Source organism: Macaca nemestrina, chromosome 5 (genome assembly GCF_043159975.1).
Source record: "Macaca nemestrina isolate mMacNem1 chromosome 5, mMacNem.hap1, whole genome shotgun sequence".
NCBI lineage: Eukaryota > Metazoa > Chordata > Mammalia > Primates > Cercopithecidae > Macaca > Macaca nemestrina.
In genome coordinates, this window is record NC_092129.1 from 129,653,520 (window position 1) to 129,672,738 (window position 19,219).

At 45.4% G+C, this 19,219-nt stretch overlaps 1 long non-coding RNA gene across 1 annotated transcript in view; it reads left to right on the top strand.

The window, feature by feature from the left end:
• The window catches only part of LOC105490847 (uncharacterized), a 28,030-nt gene extending 22,804 nt beyond the window's left edge, over positions 1 to 5,226 (top strand). Inside the window, exon 5 of the long non-coding RNA XR_011623649.1 lies at positions 4,575 to 5,226. This is a non-coding gene — a long non-coding RNA (uncharacterized lncRNA). The remainder of the gene's footprint in view (positions 1 to 4,574) is intronic.
• The last annotated feature ends 13,993 nt before the right edge of the window (positions 5,227 to 19,219 follow it).

Sequence of the window (19,219 nt, forward strand, 5' to 3'; positions counted from 1 at the left end):
ATCCAGTGTCTGGCGTCTTTTCAACCTCATTACTAAGAGCCTTCCCTGTGGGTGGACATTTTGGTGAACATTCACACAGGAGGTGTTAAAACAATTAATTGGAGGCCATTAGGCTGAGGTGGCTCCAGCATCCTGGGTTCCTATGAAACAAACTGAAATCCTGCTCAGTATTAATAGTAAAATGAAACTTAAGCTTAACCAATCAGAAACTACCAACTAGCCTTTAGCTAGGGACTTTGCATCAGAATGATCCAAATAAGGCTTGTTCACGTCAGCCAATCAAATGTTTTATCTGCCTTGCTTCTGCCTTCACCTCATAAAAGTCTTCTTCCCTGATCCCACTTTGGTGGCACCTTTGAACCACATGCAATCTGGCACTGCCCAATTCATGCATTGCTATCTGCTCAAATAAAATCTTCAAACAGTTTTAATAAGTTTTATTTTGGCCAGGCACAGTGACTAATGCCTGTAATCCAAGCACTTTGGGAGGCTAAGGTGGGTAGATCACTTGAGGTCAGGAGTTTGAGACCAGCCTGGCCAACATGGTGAAATCCCACCTTCACTAAAAATACAAAAATTAGCTAGACATGGTGATGGGTGCCTGTAATCCCAGCTATTCGGGAGGTTGAAGCAAGAGAATTGCTTGAACCCAGGAGGTTGCAGTGAGCCAAGATTGCGCCATTGCACTCCAGCCTGGGTGACAAGAGTAAAACTCTGTCTCAAAAAAAAAAAAAGTTTTATTTTGTTTTTAATTGGCACCTTATTGTACATATTTATAGCATACAATGCAATGCTTTGATACATATATATATTGTGTAATGATCAAATCAGGATAAATAACATATTCATTACTTCAAACACTTGTCATTCCTTTGCGGTGAGAATATTCAAAATCTTCTCTGCTAAACCCACCAAATGAGAGAAAACATTTGGAAACTACACATCTGACAAAAGATTATTAACCAAAATATATAAGGAGCTCAGACAACGCAATAGAAAAAAATCTAATATTATTTTTAAATGAACAAAATATCTGAATAGACATTTCTCAAAAGAAGACATTACAAATAGTCAGTGGGTTTATTAAAAATCCTCATCATTTATCATCAGAGAAATATGCAAGTCAAAACTACATGAGGTAGCATCTCACTTCAGTTAAAAGAGCTTTTATCCAAAAGACAGGCAACAACAAATGCTGGTGAGGATGTGGAGAAAAGGGAACCCTTGTACACTGTTGGTGGGAATGGAAATTAGGACAGCCACTGTGGAGAACAGTATGAAGGTTTCTCAAAAAACTGAAGATGGAGCTACCATATGACCCAGCAATCCCACTGCTAGGTGTATATCCCAAAGAAAAAAAAAACAGTATATCAAAGAGATAACTGCACTCCCATGAATCAGCCTAAGTGTCCATGAGGGGATGAGCGGATAAAAAAAAATGTGGTACATATACACAATGAAATATTATTCAGCCATAAAAAAGAGATCCTGTAATTTGCAACAACATGGATGGAACTGAAGGACATTATGTTAAGTGAAGTAAACCAGGCACACAAAGACAAATTTTACACATGTGGGAGTTAAAAATTCAAACAAACTCATGGAGCGAGAGAGTAGAATAATGGTTACCAGAGTCTGGGAAGGGTAGTGGGGAAAGGGGTGGATAAAGTGGGGATGATTAATGGATACAAAGTAATAGAATTAATAAGATCTAGTATTTGATAGCACAGTGGGGTAACTACAGTCAATATTTTTTTGTATATTTTTAAATAGCTGGCTTGGCACTGTAACTCACACCTATAATCCCAGCACTTTGGGAGGCCAAGGAGGATGGATTATTTGAGGCCAGGAGTTTGAGACCAGCCTGGCCAACATGGTGAAACCCTGTCTGTAGTCCCAGCTACTCAAGTGATTCTCCCGTCTCAGACTCCTGAGTAGCTAGGACTACAGACTTGTGCCACTACACCCAGCTAATTTTTGTATTTTTGGTAGAGACGGCTTTCACCATGTTCACCAGGCTGGTCTCGAACTCCTGGCCTCAAGTGATCCGCTCACCTCAGCCTCCCAAAGTGCTGGGATTTCAAGTGTGAGCCACTGCACCTGACCATCTTCCATACTATTTTGAAGTATATTGTCATTGACTGTAGTCACCCTACTGTGCAATAGAACCCAGAACTTGTTCCTCCTCCTACTAACTGTAACTTTAAACTCTCTAAAATTTTAATGTACCTAAATTTATCTTTCAATAGCAGCAAATATTTTTTGGCACTGACCCATTTCCAAAAGCCAGACCACAAAGGATGTTCTAAAACTTCCTTGGCAACTCCTGCCTTAAGGATTAAAAGTGTGCCTGGCACCTCTCCTTCCACTGAACAGCAAACATTTACTTCTTTCACTTTTCTTTCCCTCACTGCTATTGCTGATCAAAGACCCTTTCCTTCAGATTCACACATTCATTCTTCAGTTGTGTCCACACAATTAAAAAGCTTACTTAGCAGCATCTACTGACTTTTCATATGTCTCTTATTCAGTACAGAGTTTGACTCTTCAGGGCAATAAGTTCTATTTTCCTGATTCCAAATTGGATTGAGGCCGAGCGTCGTGGCTCATGCTTATAATCCCAGCACTATAGGAGGCCGAGGTGGGCAGATCACCTGAGGTCAGGAATTCAAGACCAGCTTGACCAACATAGTGAAACCCCATCTCCACTAAAAATACAAAAAGTAGCCAGGCATGGTGGAGCGTACCTGTAGTCCCAGCTACTCAAGAGGCTAAGGCAGGAGACTAGCTTAAACCCAGGAGGCAGAGGTTGCGGTGAGCTGAGATTGCACCACTGCACTGCAGCCTGGGCACAGAGTGAGACTCTGTCTCAAAAAACAAAACAAAAATACACACATTGGATTGAGGTGTGGGGGCAGTGGGTAGAGGTGGCCATTCCTGTTGTTCTCATATACTTCCTATAATATCATTGTAAAGATGTTAAAAAAAAATAACTTGAACTCTAGAAAATGCTTATGGTGAAAATAGCATGTTATACACAAAGTAACAGCTTCCACTTCAGTGTTTCTTGTGGTTCACGTTGGTATCTAGGTTGCACTAAACACCCCTGAGAAGCTTTCAAGCTCTCCCTAAGTTTCAGTGCATTCTGCAGTCAAACGTTTATAAATTCAAAACCTTACTAGCATGAGGTGTCATATGAGAGGCTTGATCTTATATATGTTACCCTTAGAGACATTAGAATGTAAGCTCCTTGAGGACAGGGATTCGCATTTACTTTGTTTATTGATACCTCTTGTCAGAGAAGAGGGCAACATAGTGAGACCCTGTCCCTAGAAAAATTAATTTTAAAAAATAAAAATAAATTTAATTTTAAGGAAAGAATAAAAGGAAAAAGAAGTCAGTGAATTTAGGAGAACATTTGACCTCCGATGATATATATTGCCACTTGTCTCCACATAGCATACAACAATCCAAACTTGTTCAAAAAGCAAATAAACAGAGCCTATAACAGTGTAAACATGTTTATTTAAGTAGAACTAACTTTTGCCAAGCTGGGCATGGATAGGAGAGGGAGAGTACTCAGTAGTTGTAGGCATTTTTAAGACTTGGAAAGCTTAAGTAGGAAAACCTTTAAGAACTGGGCACAGTGACTCCCACCTGTGATCCCAGCACTTTAGGAGGCTGAGGCAGGAGGATCCTTTGAGCCCAGGAGTCCAAGACCAGCCTGGTCAACATGGCAAAACCCCATCTCTACAAGAAATACAAAAATTAGCCAGGTGTGGTGGTGCATGTCTGTAGTTCCAGCTACTCAGGAGACTGAGGTGGGAGGATTGCTTGAGCCGGGGAGATTGAGGCTGCAGTGAGAGCCATGTTCATGCCACTGCACTCTATCCTGGGTGACAGAGCAAGACATTGTCTCAATTTAAAGAAAAAGAAAAGGGCCAGGCATGGTGGCTCATGCCTGTAATCCCAGCACTTTGGGAGGCCGAGGCAGGCAGATCACGAGGCCAGGAGATCGAGACCATCCTGGCTAACACAGTGAAACCCAGACTCTACTAAAAATACAAAAAAATTAGCCAGGAGTGATGGCAGGCACCTGTAGTCACAGCTACTTAGGAGGCTGAGGCAGGAGAATGGTGTGAACCTGGGAGGCGGAGCTTGCAGTGAGCCAAGATCACACCACTGCACTCCAGCCCGGGTGACAGAGCAAGACTCTGTCTCAAGAAAAAAAAAGAGGCCAGGTGCAGTGGCTCACGCCTGTAATCCCAGCACTTTGGGAGGCTGAGGCAGGTGGATCACCTGAGGTCAGGAGTTTGAGACCAGCCTGACTAGCAAGGTGAAACCCTATCTCTACTAAAAATACAAAAATTAGCCGGGTGTGGTGGCGGGCACCTGTGGTCCCAGCTACTAGGGAAGCTGAGACAGGAGAATTGCTTGAACCCGGGAGGCGGAGCTTGCAGTGAGCCAAGATCGCAGCACTTCAGTCCAGCCTGGGCAACAGAATGAGACTCCGTCTCAAAAAAAAAAAAGAAAAGAAAACCTTTAAGAACTTTTAAAAGCCCTTTCTCATCCAGGGTTGGGACGAGACCTGCAGAGCATATGCTCTGGGTATTTGGTGGCCCTTCTGGTGAGCACTGGCATTCCTTGAGGTCAACCTGTGCTGAAGACAGGAAGATTTCACCCAAGTACATAACTAAGAGAAGATCACTCGCAGAAGATTTCATCCCCAAAAGCAAGAATGTGAAGGACACTTGTACCCAGACAGTGAGGGCCACTGCCCCCTGCTATGCTTTTAGCTCCCCCCGTAGCTGAGCCCTCCTGACCGGAAAACCTGATGAGACCATTTTTTTCATCCCTCAGTCTCACAGAGGTCCCATAAAACTGAACTAGGCTTGATGCTGACACTGGGCCAGGGCAATGTAGGCCCACTGGAGCCGGGGGAGAGTGTGACAGAGAGTGTCGAAGTCAAAATAAAAATATAAAGACAAATCTCTAAATGTAATGTTTTTCCTTGGGAATCACAGAGTTGCAATTTGGTGCATACACACAGATGGGGGTGGTCTTCGGTGTGTCCGAAGGACAAAGAGAAGGTTGGGATTTTTATTAGAAAAGGAAATATTACATATGGTTTTGAAAGAAAGCTCATTGGCACTGGAGAAGCTTTTGGGAACTGCCAAGCTCCAACTGGTGAGTGACAGTGGTCAGTAAAGCTAGTCTTAGAGTCACAGCAGGGTATTTCAGCAGCTACTGGGTAAAACTGATCTTACCTATACCAGGCCATTTCAGCAGCTGGGCTTATGGAGAATTCAGTTCTTGGATCAGTGCTATGTGCCCTGATGCTTTTCCAACCTGTCCTTCCTACTCTGATTTAGTTGGGTATCACAAGAATGACCCAATTTGCATAATCAACATTGAAAAGAAAAAGTAGCCAGCGCTGGTGCTGGTTCCAGAGGATGCTGTGTAGGCTGAGACTGGGGACATGCACACCATAATATATCTAAGCAAAATGGCCAGGTCTAGTGCTTTGGCTGCAGTGAGGAGGGTGCCGAGGGAAGGGACACATCAGTGGAAGATTGATACAGAAGTTGATACAGGTGTGAGCAGGAGACAGTCACATAGTGGTCCTCACAGAAGATGGTGGTGTCTTCCTCTGAGGCTGCTTCCAGAACAGTTACAGTGTGGTCAGGCTGCTGGAGCCCATGAATAAGACCACGATGATTGTGCAAGTGCAGCTGGACATGCCCATGGTGAAGATGGCCTCAGGAAATGGCCACTTGGTGATGCTGACAGCGGACAGTGACCTAGATGCCTTGTGGGAGCAGGGAAATCTGGGCCTTGTGCTTGAATTATGTGCCAACCGTGATGGCCAATAGGACATGATTCCTGGTCCCCCAGATATGATGCTGAAATTCAGGGGACACTGGGACCTGATGCCTTCTGTGGCACCTGTTTCACCGTTCCATCCCCTGTAAGGGGCACATACACAGAATATGGCTTTGGCCTCTTCAACAACAATCAGCTTGGAACCTCAGGCACAGAATCTTGCTTCATACCCCAGAACGTGGGATCCTTCAAGAACTCTACCAAGTCCAGGCCAGGCACGGTGTAATCCCAGCACTTTGGGAGGCTTAGGCTGGTGGATCACGAGGTTGGGAAATCGAGACCATCCTGGCTAACAAGGTGAAACCCTGTCTCTACTAAAAATACAAACAAAAAAAATTAGCCAGGCGTGGTGGCAGGCACCTGTAGTCCCAGTTACTCGGGAGGCTGAGGCAGGAGAATGGTGTGAACCCGGGAGACGGAGCTTGCAGTGAGCTGAGATCGTGCCACTGCACTCCAGCCTGGGTGACAGTGAGAGACTCCATCTAAAAAAAAAAAAAAAGAACTCTACCAAGTCCAGGTACGCTTCTCTGGTGGCCAGAACCATACTTCATGGATTCAGAAGGAAAAGCACGCAGCCTTAGCCAGGCTGAATACAGACGGTGGGCCTTCATGGGTGCTAAGGAGAAGAACATGCCCACCCTCATCTCCATGCTGGTGCCGTCTCCTCAGTGGCTTTGGGCCTCTGTAGGGCAAACTGTGATCAGTGATGGATGTGTTTTTGCCTGGGACATGGACAGCAACTATCAGCCGGGCTCAGAGCAGGATGAAGATGACTGGAGCTTGGTGGAGATGACAGGCAAAGAGCTGGAGAACCAGGTGGTCCTCTATTAGTCACGGGCAAGGAGTGGAGCTGATGAAGCCTCGGAGTGACTGGTTCATGGTCCCAGGACCCTTCCACACAGAACAGGGAAGCAGTGACAGCTACAAATTCCAGCAGGCCTCCCCTAGCCCTGAGCACTCTGCCATGTGCCTTTTTCCCATCAGCATGACAGAATCCTTTTCTTCTTTGTCTTCCTCCTTTCTGGAATCATCCTGGGACCTGTAGCATGAAGTAGGGGATGAAAGAGGGGATGTCAGAAGGAGCATTGCTCACCCCACAGCTAAGTGGTTAGACCTTTCCTCCCATGTCCCTACCTTTCATGGCCCTGGCTGATTCTGGCTTTGCCTATCAAAAAATCAAAATATGGCAGGGCATGGTGTCTCATGCCTGTAATCCCAGCACTTTGGGAGGCAGAGGCGAGTGGATCGCTTGAGGTCAGTAGTTCGAGACCAGCCTGGCCAACATGGTGAAACCCATCTCTACTAAAAATACAAAAATTAGGTGTGGTGGTGTGCGCCTGTAATCCTAGCTACAGGCTGGGCAGGAGAATCGCTTGAACCTGGGAGGCGGAGGATGCAGTGAGCCGAAATCGCTCCACGGCATTCCAGCCTGGGTGGCAGAGTGAGACTCCATCTCAAAAAAAAAAAAAAGGTTTGCATCACCCCTGGGGGTTTGTTGTCCATGCTCTGAGGAGCTGGGGCTCGATCAAGCCGCACTCTAGTCGTGTGCCATTTGTCCTGTCCCTCACATCCACAGGCAGATATCTGGTACAATCATCAGACTCAGCTGTCATGAACCCATGCCTGGGGAAACCAGAGAAGAGGCAGAGCAACCCTGTAGTGAAAAAGAGAAAAAGCCCCTACTTCATCCTCTGAAGGTTTACTGAAAATGAACTGACAATAGGCAGATTAATAGGAGAAAAACGCATACAAAATTTATTTTAACATGCATAGCATGGGGGAATCACAAGAGAATGATTGCCCAGTGACTCAACAGGGTACAGGTGCTTACATGCCCTTCTTCACAGGGGAAGGGGAGATGGGGGGTGCAGGAGAAAATGATTTTCAGGGGGAAAGAATGGACCCAGTGCTCAGAGGATGGTAAGTAAATAGTTTTCTCCGGGGATTGAATGGGACTGGAGAACAAACAGTGGTTTAGGACAATTTTTCCGGGCTCTAAGTGTGGCACAGTCTCTTCCTCTGTGATATGAGTTTTAATCTTCTCTGATTAATGAAATTTCAAACCGGGTGCAGTGGTCACACCTGAAATTCCAGCACTTTGGGTGGCTGAGGTGGGCAGATCGCTTGAGCTCAGGAATTTGAGACCAGCCTGGGGAACATGGTGAAATGCTGCCTCTACAAAAAAATTAAAAATTAGCCAGGTGTGGTGGCGTGTGCCCATAGTACCAGCTACTTAGGATGCTAAGGTGAGAGGATTACTTGAGCCCGACAGGCCGGGGCTGCAGTGAGCCGTGATCACAGCACTGCACTCTAGCCTGTGTGATAGAGCAAGACCCTGTCTCAAAAAAAAAAAAAAAAAAAGCAGAAGTAAAAGAAATTTCAGGAAAGGGGTTGAAGATAGTTATATTCCTCTTCAGGGACCCAGTTTCTACAATAAAGGAACTCCAGAGAATGGTCTCATCCTGCACTTTAGGAGGAGAGACAGAAGATCAGAGAGATAGGAAGGGGGCAGGCCAGACAGACCTTGAGGCTGCTGCTTTTTTAATTCTTTTAATAGTAGAGATACAGTCTCACTATGTTGCCCAGGCTGGTCTCTAACTCCTGGCCTCAAGTGATCCTCCTGTTTCAGCCTCCCAAAGTGCCGGGGTTACAGGCACGAGACACGAAGCCCAGCCTGAGGCTTCCTCTTTAGTTCCATATTTTGGGGTATCAATTTCTGAGTACCAACATCATCAAACCAAATATTTGGCTCTGGGCAGGTGTCCACAGGACAAAAAGAACAATAATCCTCCACTCGACCAATAAAAAAGCTAGTGAGTCGCTCCCCTAGAAGTCAAAGCATTCTCTGCCCCTTAGGCATCCATCTCTCTAGTCAGCCTCACCTGCAGCCCTGGGCCTAAAACTAGAGGAGAAGCCACTCTGGGCAGGGCTTGCGGAGGGAGAAGAGGAGGGTTTTATAAACAATCTTATAGCAATATTGAGAGCAGAGAGAGGGGGGAAAGAGTTGGAGAGGCAGGGGCTGGTGCTGAGTAAGAAAAGGAAGCAGCAACTCATACAGTGGCTGACAAAATACACAATAGTTTTGATTTATTTTATTTTATTTTATTTTATTTTAAGACAGAGTCTTGCTCTGTTGCCCAGGCTGGAGTGCAATGGCGTAATCTCGGCTCACTGCAACCTCTGCCTCCTGGGTTCAAGCAATTTTCCTGTCTCAGCCTCCCAAGTAGCTGGGATTACAGGTGCCTGCCACCATGCCTGGCTAATTTTTGTATTTTTTAGTAGAGATGGTGTTTCACCATGTTGGTCAGGCTGGTCTCCAACTCCTGACCTCAGGTGAGCCACCCGCCTCAGCCTTCCAAAGTGTTGGGATTACAGGTGTGAGCCACCGTGCCTGGCCTAGTTTTGATTATTATTAATTGTAAAATGGAGGGGAGAGCAAAATCTTTGAACACTTTGAATAAATTCAGAGCTCTATAAAAGAAGCCGTTTGTTTTCTTCGCACTTCCTGCTTTCTTAAGGGAGCACAGGCTGTGTGCCAGGCAATGTGGGGAAGGGCAGAGGAAAGCCATGCCTGAGAACCTGGAGCCCGGTGATGATGTAAGGGATGTCAAGGCCCAAGGTGCTCGTGTGGCTAGTTCAAAGGCCTCTTCAAATCTGTACAAATCCAAGAAGAAGAGAAGAGTTGATTGAGTTATATTTGGGTATTGATGTTTCAGGAATCAATGGATTTAAAATAAAATGATGTTGCATCATAGAAGAGAAATGAAATGGATCTTTTAATATCTTAATCCCAAAACAAGATTTTTAAGTATAACACATCTCTAGAAAGGCTTACTGAGCTGCTTTTATCATTTTCAACAGCTGTCATCCTTGTATAAACATGATTAATTGCACAATAACTCTGAAGACAGCCTATATATGTGTATATTAATGTATATTATGTATATTAATTTTCATAAGCGCTCAAGTAATCTAATCATATAGGACTGACCTGTCCAATATAGTGGTCACTAGCTGCATGTGGTTACTTACATTTAAATTAATTAAATTTATTTAATAATTAAACTTCCTTAGTTGAACAAGCCACATTTCAAGTACTCAGTGGTCACATGTGACCAGTGACCATGGTATTGGACTGTGCAAATATAGAAATATTTAGAACAAGGCCGGGCACGGTGGCTCACACCTGTAATCCCAGCACTTTGGGAGGCCGAGGTGGGTTGATCACGAGGTCAGGAGTTCAAGACCAGCCTGGCCAAGACGGCGAAAACCCATCTCTACTCAAAATACAAAAATTAGGCAGGCGTGGTGGCAGGTGCCTGTAATCCCAGCTACTCAGGAGGCTGAGACATGAGAATCACTTGAACCCGGGAGGCAGAGGTTGCAGTGAGCCAAGATTGCACCATTGCACTCCAGCCTGGGCAACAGAGCAAGACTGTCTCAAAAAAAAACTATATATATACACACACACACACACACACACGTATGTATATATACACATTTATATATATATGTGTATATACATATACGTGTGTGTGTATATATATATAAAAACAAGGCTGGGCAGGTGGTTCACGGCTGTAATCCCAACACTTTGGGAGGCCAACACAGGTGGATCACTTGAAGTAAGGAGTTCAAGACCAGACTGGCCAACATGGTGAAACCCTATCTCTACTAAAAATACAAAAGTTAGCTGGGTGTAGTGGCATGCACTTGTAATCCCAGCTACTCAGGAGGCTGAGACAGGAGAGTGACTTGAACCCGGGAGGCAGAGTTTTAGTGAGCCAAGATCACACCACTGCACTCCAGCCTGGGAGACAGTGCAAGACTTTGTCTCAAAAAATAAAATAAAAATTTAAAAAAGAAATATATAGGCCAGGCGCGGTGGCTCACACCTATAATCCCAGCACTTTGGGAGGCTGAGGCGGGTGGATCACCTGAGGCTGAGAGTTCGAGACCAGCCTGACCAACATGGAGAAACTCTGTTTCTACTAAAATACAAAATTAGCCAGGTGTGGTGTCACATGCCTGTAATCCCAGCTACTCAGGAGGCTGAGGCAGGAGAATCACTTGAACCTGGGAGGCAGAGGTTGTGGTGAGCCGAGATCTTGCCATTGCACTCCTGCCTGGGCAACAAGAGTGAAACTCCATCTAAGAAAGAGAAGAGGAAGGAAGGAAGGAAGGAAGGAAGGAAGGAAAGGAAGGAAAGGAAGGAAAGGAAGGAAAGGAAGGAAAGGAAGGAAAGGAAGGAAAGGAAGGAAAGGAAGGAAGGAAAGGAAGGAAAGGAAGGAAAGGAAGGAAAGGAAGGAAAGGAAGGAAAGGAAGGAAAGGAAGGGGAAAGAAAGAAAGAAGAGAGAGAGAGAGAGAAAGAAAGAAAGAAAGAAAGAAAGAAAGAAAGAGAACATGCAAATACAGAATATGTCCATCCTCGTAGAAATTTACAATGAACAATGGAACTGGAAAGTTTTATTAGCACCAGAAGGATTCTTCTTGGATGGCAATGACTCTTGAAAAATGAATATAATGAAAAAAAGGAACTTATAAGTGAAAGGAAAAGATTGCCCTTGTGGAGTTAAGCTAGTAGTATGCATACATATATACAAAGTGAGCTGAAAAAGAAACACTGGCTTCCAGATTGGAAAGATTATGTTCCTATAGGGCAAGGGAAAGCTTCCCCTTTACCTTCTGAAGGTTCACTGAAAATCAACTGGCAAAAGGCAGATTACAGCCAGGTACAGGGGTATGCACCTGTAGTCACAACTACTCAGGAGGTTGAGGAGGGAGGATCCCTTGGGGCCAGGAGTATGAGGCTGTAATGCACTATGATCATGCCTGTGAACAGCCAGCACACTCCAACCGGGGCAACATAGAGATACCTCATCTCTATTTTTTAAAAGGCAGATTAATAGGCGTACACATTTACTTTTTCATACTTTTATAGGACACGAGAGCCTTCAGAATGAAGACACAAAGATACAAGGGACACTGTCCATTCTTATGGTTAGGTTCAACAAAGTATCCACAGCCTTGTAGAAATATAACTGGAGAAAAAGCGTGTGAGCTAATGCTAACGGGCTGAGTGGGGAAACCCAGCAAGGCCCTTTTGTTGAGATTCCTCTTGGCCTCTCTGAGCAGCATTCCTTCCTTCTGGGTGTGGGCAGGACCCTGTCTGGAACGGGGGTCTTGTCACCTACAGTCACACAAGGTGGGTCAGATGATTTCTTTATAGCCAGTTCTCATAGAGAAGGGGCAGGAGGAAGATTAGAGCAGTATTTTTAGGTTTTGTGACCGGTTTGGGGAAAAAGAAGTTCTGGTTTCTATGGCCTTGGGGAAGAGGAATTCTGGTTTCTATGGCTGGCCCCAGGGGAGAATGAGGGGCCAGAGACAGGGGGGCAGGAGAAGGTCAGAGAGAAACTTTTGCTTCGGGCTGCTTCTGAGTTCTCATATGGAGGTATCACTTTCTAAGCCTCAACATTTCCACAGGAACAATCTACATAAAACGGAAAGCTATCAACCAGACAGTGAGTGGACTGTCAGGTAGGGAAACAGCATTATCATCATCACTCTCTTCTTCATTTTCAAAACAACAGGTACACTAGGCCAGGTGTGAGGGCTCACGCCTGTAATCCAAGCACATTGACAGGCCAAGGCAGGCAAATCACTTGAGGTCAGGAGTTTGAGACCAGCCTGGCCAACATGGCAAAACCCTGTCTCAACTAAAAATACAAATATTAGTCAGGCGTGGTGACTCACGCCTGTAATCCCAGCTACTAAGGAGGCTGAGGCAGAACAATCACTTGAGCTTGAACCCAGGAGGTGGAGGTTGCAGTGAGCTGAGATCACAGCACTGCACGCCAGCCTGGGCAACAGACAGACTGTCTCAAAAAACAAACAAACAGCAACAACAACAACAACAACAACAAAATGGGTACTATTTGTTGAACTGAGATTATGGGACAAACGTTCCTTTTTTCTTTTTGAGACGGGTTTTGCTCGTTTCCCAGACTGGAGTGCAGCGGCGCAATCCCGGCTCACTGCAATCTCCGCCTGCCATATTCACGCCATTCTCCTGCCTCAGCCTCCCGAATAGCTGGGACTACAGGTGCCCACTATCATGCCCAGCTAATTTTTTGTATTTTTAGTACAGATAGGGTTTCATCGTGTTAGCCAGGATGGTCTCCTGACCTTGTGATCCGCCTGCCTTGACCTCCCAACGTGCTGGGATTACAGGCGTGAGTCACCACACCTGGCTGGGACAAATGTTCTTAATTCGCATAGCAACCTGTTGAGGGAGTTGTTATTGCACCCATTTTCTTAGAGAAGAAAATTCAGGCTCCAGGTAACTCTGTTGTCTCCAAAACCTGTCCTCCTAACTATGATGGCAAACTTTCTCTATAAAGAGTCGGACGGTAAATATGTTAGGTTTTGTATGCTGTGTGGCCTTTGCTGAAACTTCCCAACTCTGCTGTTGGAGCAAGAAAGAAGCCACACACAGACATGAGTGAAGACAGTGACTGTGTTCTGATAAAACTTTTTAGACACTGAAATTTGAGTTTCATACATTTTTCTTGTGTCACACACACAAAATATTCTGATTTTGTGTGATACATACACACCACAGAATATTACACAGCCAGAAAAAGAATGACACTGTGTCCTTTGCAGCAACCTGGATGTAGCTGGAGACCATTATCTTAGCAAATTAATGCAGGAACAGAAAACCAAATACCACATGTTCTCACTTATAGGTGGGAAGTAAACAATGGGTACACATACTCAAAGGTGGGAACAATAGACCCTGGGGACTATTAGAAGAAAGGGGGAGGGGGGGCATGGGGTGAAGAACTACCTATTGGGTGCTATGCTCACTACCTGGGTGACGGGATCATTTGTATCCCAAACTTCAGGATCACGTGATATACCCACGTAACAAACCTGCACATGTACCCCCTGCACCTTAAATAAAAGCGGAAAATATATGCATTCTTATTTTGATTTTTTCCAACCACTTACATATGTAATCATTTTTCTTAACTTGAAGGTTTACAGAATTGGCCAGGGAGCTATAGTTTGCAGACCTCTGACACGTCTCAAGTTTGACTAAGTAGTCAAAGACACCAAACTGGCAGCACCCATCCAAGCACATTTCTGGGGGAAGAGAATCCTACTCGGTGGACAAGAGTCTGTTGTGGAGATGGACACGTTAATGCCAACATCTAATGCATATTCAGGACCAACCACGTGCCTAAGCTCCGCACTTTAACTTAGACTATCTCATGTCATCTTCAGAGGAGCTCCATTAAGTAGTTACCTCTGATTTCACCCCTTTATAGTTGAAGAAATCGAGCCATAATGAAGTTAACTAGCTTGTCCAGGGTCATACAACTAGTTTGTGGTTGGGTGGGGATTTGAACTGAAAGAGTCTAACATCGTGCTGAATGCCTTCCATTAAACATTTAACTGTAGTCTCCCTCTCCCCTACATTCTTACCCTCCAACCCACAGGCCTTCTCTCCATTCCTCTCAAACTCCCACTTTGATCTGCCTCTGCTTCAGCACTGCCCAGTACATTGAATGCTTTCTGCCACACACACCAGACCTTTATCGGGATTGATTTGATTCTTCAGGTCTTAACTCAAATTTCACCTCTTTAAAGAAGCCTTCATTGATTACCCAACTGAAAGAAATAACACAGGCACGCGTAAAACACACACAAGCATATACATAAGTTCTCTGACTCTCTCCTCGTCCTATACAACATTCTGTTTTTATAGAAGTTATGTCTATTTGGAAATTTGAAATTGTCTTATTTATTCATCTATTTTATTGTCCTCTGTTAGATTGCAAGTACTTGACTTTGTCCATCTTTTACCACATTATAATTAGTTTCCACAATGCCTGACACATTGTAGATGTTCAATATATTATTATTATTATTATTATTATTATTATTATTATTATTATTTTGAGTCAGAGACTCACTTTGTCGCCCAGGCTGGAGTGCAATGGTGTGATCTCAGCTCACTGTGACCTCTGCCTCCCTGGTTCAAGCAATTCTCATGCCTCAGTCTCCCGGGTAGCTAGGATTACAGGTGTGCTCCACCATACCCAGCTAATTTTTGTATTTTTAGTAGAGATGGGGTTTCACTATGTTGGCCAGGCTGGTCTTGAACTCCCGACCTCAGGTGATTCACCCACCTCTGCCTCCCAAAGTGCTGAGATTACAGGCGTGAGCCACCATGCCTAGCCACATCATAGATGTTCAATACATTCTAACTCTTTGTTCTGATACTGCATTTACTGAGAAGCTTTCAAACTGTATTTTAATTCCATCTATTGGGAGAGATTTGCAACTTATGAAAACTTTTGGTCCCTGTATAGGGTGGATTCTTGCAGTAGGTCAACAAATAATTATTCTGTTTAAGATGTGACTTCGAGGGCATCAACCACAGCATAATATCTAATGATGCCCTAACCTGAGAGTTACATTTTCCACTGGAAGTTCATACATCAGCATATCTGTTGCCCACTTACGTATTTTAGTTAGTCCTCATCTTCCCCAGAAAGTGTCCCTGGTCCTTGAAAATAGAAGATCATATCTAGCCATTACGCACTTAGAAGACAGATTTTTCTTCAAATAATTCCTTCCAGGATCACGCAGACATGACTGTGTTTAGCTAATTTAGGGAACTGTGTCCTTAACAGTCTCTCATCTGCCTCCCCAGTCTCTCTTTTCCTCTTATCACAACCTGTCTACACTTCTCTCTCCTCCTCCTGTCTTCCAATGCAGACCTGTCCCAGGATGTCTCTCTCCTAGTTTTATCCCCTCTTACCCTATCAGATATACCTGCCATGCCCCTTATATCCCAGTGGCCCTACTTTTAAAGACCCTTGCTAGTGAACTCTCCTCAAATGCAAATAGGATCATAGATGATATGAATGTGTGGAAGGTGTATGGCTTCCTTCCTTCCTTCCTTCCTTTCTTCCTTCCTTCCTTCCCTCCCTCACTCCTTCCTTCCCTCCATCCCTCCTTCCTTTCCCCCTCCCTCCTTCTTTCCTTCCTTCCCTTCCTCCCTCCTTCCTTCCTTTAGTATTCCAGACTTCAGCATCATGTGATATACCCATGTAACAAACCTTCCTTCCTTCCTTTCTTCCCTCCCTCTCTCCCTCCCTCATTCCTTCCTTCATTTCCTCCTTCCCTCTCCTTCCCTCTCTTTCCCTCTCCTTCCTTCCTTCCTTCCTTCCTTCCTTCCTTCCTTCCTTCCTTCCTTCCTTCCTTCCTTCCTTCCTTCCTTCTTTCCCAAACTTTCTGTAATTGCTTACATTATTTTATAATTTAAAGTTGATTTTTGACTGGGAACGGTGACTCACACCTGTGATCCTAGCACTTTGGGAGGCCAACGCGGGCAAATCACTTGACGTCAGGAGTTTGAAACCAGCCTGACCAACATGTTGAAACATCATCTCTACTAAAAATACAAAAAAAAAACCAACCAGATGTGGCGTGGCGGGGGGTGCCTGTAATACCAGCTACTTGGGAAGCTGAGGCAGGAGAATGGCTTGAACCCAGGAGACAGAGGTTGCAGTGAGCCGAGATCATGCCACTGCACTCCAGCCTGTGCAACAGAGTGAAAGTCCATCTCTAAATAAGTAAATAAAGTCTATTTTTTAAAGTTAAGCCGAAATTCCGTCACAGCCTTCAGAGCCTGGACCAGAGCATACCCCATAAGAGCCATGACAACAAAGGCCGTGTGCGTGTTGGAGGCCTAAGGCCTCATGCGGGCACCATCCACTTTAAACAGAAGGAGATAGGCCAGCTGTGGTATCGGGATGCATTACAGGATTGACTCAAGGTCAGCACAGATTGCATGTCCATCAGTTTGGAGCTAATACACAAGGTTGATACGCATCTTAATCCTCTATCCAGAAAACATGGTGGCCCAAAGGATCAAGAGAGGCACGTCAGAGACCTGGGCCATGTGATTGCTGGCAAAGATGGTGTGGCCAGTGTGTCCACTGAAGATCATTCCATCATTGGCTAGAAAAGCGTGATCCAGAAGAAACAGATGCCTTGGGCAAAGCTGGCAATGAAGAAGGCACAAAGACGAGAAACACTGGAAGTCATTCAGCTTGTGGTGTCATTGAGATTGCCCAATAAACATACCCTAGAATGTGACCCAAGTGCCAATAACTCCACTGTTATCCTGCTAGCTATGAAAATGTAATGTGAGGCTGGGTGCGGTGCCTCACGCCTGTCATCCCAGCACTTTGGGAGGCCAAGGCTGGCAGATAACGAGGTCAGGAGTTCAAGACCAGCCTGAATGACATGGTAAAACCCCATCTCTACTAAAAATACAAAAATTAGCCGGGCATGGTGGTGTGAGCCTGTAATCTTAGCTACTCAGGAGGCTGAGGCAGGAGAATCGCTTGAACCCGGGAGGCAGAGGTTGCAGTGAGCCACTGCACTCCAGCCCGGGTGACAGAGGGAGACTCCATCTCAAAACAACAACAACAACAACAAAAAAAAACAGGGCTGGGTACGGTGGCTCATGCCTGTAATCCCAGTACTTTGGGAGGCTGAGGCAGGTGGATCACGAGGTCAGGAGATCGTGACCATCCTGACTAACACGGTGAAACCCCGTGTCTACTAAAAATACAAAAAATTAGCTGGGTGTGGTGGCAGGTGCCTGTAGTCCCAGAGACTCGGGAGGCTGAGGCAGGAGAATGGCGTGAACCTGGGAGGTGGAGGTTGCAGTGAGCCGAGATTGTGCCACTGCACTCCAGCCTGGGCGACAGAGCGAGACTCCATCTCAAAAAATAAAAAAATAAAAAGAAAGAAAGAAAGAAAATGTAACGTGATAAACATTAAATACTGTACTTGTAACCGCCCAAGTGGTTCACCTTGCCTGCTGCCTAGACAGAACCGATTCATCCAGACAGAGGAATTGCAATAGACAAAGAGTAATTCAGGCCTGACGCAGTGGCTCACACCTGTAATCCCGGCACTTTGGGAGGCTGAAGTAGGCGGATCACTTCAGGTCAGGAGTTCGAGACCAACCTGGCCAACATGGGCGAAACCCTGTCTCTACTAAAAATATGAAAATTAGGGCCGGGCGCGGTGGCTCAAGCCTGTAATCCCAGCACTTTGGGAGGCCGAGACGGGCGGATCACGAGGTCAGGAGATCGAGACCATCCTGGCTAACACGGTGAAACCCCGTCTCTACTAAAAAATACAAAAAACTAGCCGGGCGAGGTGGCTGGCGCCTGTAGTCCCAGCTACTTGGGAGGCTGAGGCAGGAGAATGGCGTGAACCCGGGAGGCGGAGCTTGCAGTGAGCTGAGATCCGGCCACTGCACTCCAGCCTGGGCGACAAGAGCGAGACTCCGTCTCAAAAAAAAAAAAAAAAAAAAAAAAAAAAGAAAATTAGCTGGGTGTGGTGGCATGCAACTGTAATCCCAGCTACTAGGGAGGCTGAGGCAGGGGAATCCCTGGAACCTGGGAGGCAGAGGCTGCAGTGAGCCAAGATTGCACCACTGCCCTCCAGCCTGGGCAACACAGTGAGACTCCGTCTCAAAAATTAAGAAAAAAAGGAAAATGTATATGACATCAAATAAAATGAAAAGCATTTGTCACAAATAGAAAGTAACTTTAAATACCACAGAAATAAAACAGTATTCTTAAATCTAGTTTAATACCTTTGCCTGCTGAAGGGTGAGATCTTTTGTTAAAAGGATGATTAACAAGTGTTAGGGATCTTCTCCTAAATTTAATTAGAATGACTGGGAGAACACTGAGTCATTGTTACCTAGTACAGTTATTGTCATACCTCTTTCAGGGTCTGTTTGCACTTCAATGAAGCAATTGGACGCTTGGCTGAAGGGAAAAACCTCTCTCAAAGTTGTATTTCAGGTGCTAGGGCTGGTGGGGGCAGGAAAGGTAAGGGCGCATGCCTTAGGGTTAGGTTTCGGTGATCAGGTGGTGTTCTCCTGAAGATAATACATCCTAGGGTATCCTAAAGTGTCTGGCCCCACAGGTAGAGATTCAGGTATGTGGGTGATAGACTACTCATTCCCAGGCCTGAACACAGCCCTACCGCTACTCATACAGATATTCAAGAAAGAAAAAGTATGCTTTCTCTCTCTTTATTTTTTTCTTAGTAGAGACAGGGTCTCCCTATGTTGCCCAGGCTGGTCTTGAACTCCTGGGTTCAAGGGGTCCTCCTGCTTTAGCCTTCCAAAGTGATAGGATTACAGGCGTGAGCCACCGTGCCTGACCACCCCTCCCCTCCCCTCCCCTCCCCTCCCCTCCCCTCCCCTCCCCTCCCCTCCCCTCCCCTC